This window comes from Galeopterus variegatus, unplaced genomic scaffold (assembly GCF_000696425.1).
Source record: "Galeopterus variegatus unplaced genomic scaffold, G_variegatus-3.0.2 Scaffold59, whole genome shotgun sequence".
NCBI lineage: Eukaryota > Metazoa > Chordata > Mammalia > Dermoptera > Cynocephalidae > Galeopterus > Galeopterus variegatus.
Window position 1 is genome coordinate 681,531 of NW_007726170.1, and position 3,339 is coordinate 684,869.

The following is a 3,339-nucleotide window of genomic DNA, read 5'->3' on the forward strand; positions in this document are numbered from 1 at the left end:
GAGTTTGGCCAATGGTTTATTGAACATCTACTGTGTTCTAGAGAGTGAGAGAGGGCAGGATGTGAGAACAAACTGTGGTCAGAGGGGCCTTTGTCTGGGCAGCACTGGTAGTTGGATGGCTTCAGGCCAGGGGGTGACATGATCAGATTGGAGGCAGCCATGGCAGGTGTTCGGGCACATCTACACCTGTGTTTGAGAAGTGAGCACATCTGGGAGAAGCAGCAGGCAAAGCCTAAGATTCCCAAAGTGCGACAAGTTCAGGACTCAGATACCTGTGGTGGATGGTGGCAGTTGACACTGGGGACTAGGGCAGGCTGTCAGACCTGTGTGGAGTTGCTGGTGTGTTCACAGGGAGATCACAAATATACTGTGAGGGTTTGGCTGTGTGTGTGCTATTTGTGTGTTTCCTAGGAGTGCTGGGCAGAGGTGGGTGTAGGTCAACAAAAGTCCTGGGCACTCTGATGAAAAATCCAAAGACCTCTTCCTCCCCCAACACCAAAGGACACAAACTGGAAAGTTGATTTGCAGCAGTCTATATGAAGATACTTATTTTACATCAGGTCACACACCTATGCATGAGTCATGTCTGGTCATCATAACATCGCTTCATTAAAAACAAATTTCAGTTCGGCTCCCCAGACTGGCCAGCTGCCAAAAGAAATAAAAATAAAAGCAAATTTCAAGAACTGGACATTTCTCTGTTCAGTGTTAATTTTGCAAGCCAAATGTACTATAGTGTCCAGGTCAGCAGGGACAGCTGGAGGTGTGCATGTGTTGTGGGAGCAGAGGTGGGGCATGGACGTGAGTGTGTGGCAGGTTTTCTTCTGTTCGCTCCTGGGAGTGCGTGCCTGGCTGTGTGTGCCTTTGTGTTCCCGTGGGTATGAGTGTGGGCCTGTTTGCTCATGGGTGTCTGTGTTTGTTCATTGGCGCGCTGTTTGGACGTTTGTGTGTGGGTATGTCTCCAGGTGGTCTGTGGGTCTGGGCTCCTGGGGCTGTGTCCCGGGTGTGTGTACCTGGGTGTTAGAGGGATGAGGTGAACGGGTCTGCCTGTTCGGCCGCGTGCATCGGGCGTGTGTATTGTATGGACACGGGTCGCGCGCCGGCCCTGCGGGGACAAAGCGCTCGCCCGCGCTGCGCGGAGGCTCGGCAGTGCGCCTGCGCGGCGCGGGCGGCGGGCCGGTTCCCCGGGGCGGGGGGCGGGGCGGGGCGTCCCTCGCTGGGCCTCTCCCGGCTGTCGGTGCCTCTGCGGCTGTCTCTGGCGCTCTGTCTGGACGATTTTCGGTTTCTTTCTGTTCCCCGCCCTGGCCCCCCTGCTGCTGTTTCTTGGCCTTTCTCTCTGTGTCTGTGCTTCTGAGTTTCTGTGTGTGTCGCTGTGTCTCGCTGTTGCTAGTTTCTGTCTCTTTCTCTGGGCCTCGGTGCTGCCTCGCTGCCTCTTTTTCTCTAGCCTCCCCCTTCTCTCCCCGCCTCTGTTTCCATCTCTAAGATTTTCCTCTCGGTCCGTCCATCTCTCCACATCTCTGACGTGTCCCCAGGCCCTCCCACACCTCCATGCCTCTGTCCGGGCTGTTTCCACCCCCGGGAATGCCCTTTCTTCCCTCTGCAACCTGGCAAACTCCTAGTCATCCTTCAAAACACATCTCAGAGGCCACAGACCACCCCTGGGATCGGCGGGGTTGCCAGGGTGGTTCAGGCAGCTGGCCCACCAGACACTGGAGAGATCCCCGCGGGGAGCCCAGGTCAGGCCCAGCAGGGCATGTCTGGACAGGGAAGGGGCGGGAAAGCCGCTGGGGCCCTCCCTCCTCCTGCCTCTGGCTCCCTCTGGTTTTCACTTCCTCACTCCAGGCCTGGGCCTGCGTTCAGCTTGCTCTTGGTGGACTCTGCGTGTGAGCGAGACAGAGATAGATCCAGAGACAGAGTGGAGAGGCAGAGACGGCCACGCTGCCTGGCCCCTGCCAGGCCCCCATCTGCACGTCCTCTTCAGCCCTGCCCAGTTTCCAGCCGCTTCAGAGGAAGTGAGACTCTGGGACCCTGGGGCCCCTCAGCCTTCCCTTTCTAGCTTCAATTGGTTTTGCTCTTATTCTGCATGCATTTTTTCTTTTTGAGAAAAATAATATGTTTTCTCCCATGACAAAAATACTATGTTCCTTCTCGCAGACTAGGAAAGATACAGAAAAGCACAAATAAGAAGAAAAAAGAAGCCGCATAATTTGTACCCCCTACTCTGTCCCTCCTGCTTAGAGGACGGGGCATGTCTCCAGGGTGTGTGTGATCTGTCACCGTCTCTCTGGGTCTCCTGGTCTCTCTTCTCTGTCCCTGTTTCTGCACCTCTGCATCCTCTGGGCCCTCATTGGTTGGCTCTCCCCCTGGGCTGCTGGCCTGTTCGTTCCATCATATGTTCATACGTAAAACTTGGGTTGAAGACTTCCCCAGACCCAGTCCTGCCTGGCCCTCGTGTGTGCGTGTACTGTGACACTTGCATGTGTACGTGTGTGTCAGGTTCTCTGTGCCCCAGCTTTGTGTGTTCCTGCAGCCCCTCCCTGTCTCCCTTTCTCCACGGTTTCATTGACCTTCCATCCCAGCGTTGCACTTCCAGTGTGTATAGTGTGTGCAGCGTGTGGTGTGTGTGGTGTGTGCCGTGTGTGGGGTGTGCAGTGTACGTGGTGTTTGGTGCGTGGTGTGTGTGGCACACACGTGCCCCTGTTCTCGCTGCCTCCCAGGCTGCAGCCCCATCGGTGTCATGGGTCCCTTCTTTCATCCTCTGCTCTTTTCCTCCTGTCCCTCCCTCATAAGATTCTCCCCAGCAGATCTTGTGCAGGGTGTGCGCGCGCGCGCGCGCGCACACACACACACACACACACACACACACACACACACACACACACACGGAGTCCCTTGCCTGCATATTCTCTCATTTCTGTCTTCTTTTCCCATTTTCTCTCAGGGGCTCCAAAAAACTGGCTTGCAGAGAGAAAAAGAGACCAATAGAGACTGACAGAAACACAGAGACACAGACAGGACAGACAGGGGAAGGGACCCAGCTGCAGACAGGAATGTGCTGGAGTTGGGAGCAGGAGGGAGGGGTGGGGAGATGAGCTCTCTGTCTATCCATCTGTCTGGCCCGTCCTGATTCTCCGTCCCCAGCCCTCCCTCTGGGGCTCTTCCCACCCAGTGCCTGACGTCCCTTGCAACCTGCCCCAGGGGATTCAGGGCCTGTGTCCATCTGTCTAGCCGTCTGTGTGTCAGCTTCTGCCTCTTGCCTCCCTCTTGCTGTGGTCTCCTTAAATGCCAGTCTCTGTCTTTGACTGTCCCATCCCCAGGGCGGGGCACATGTACGAGGGT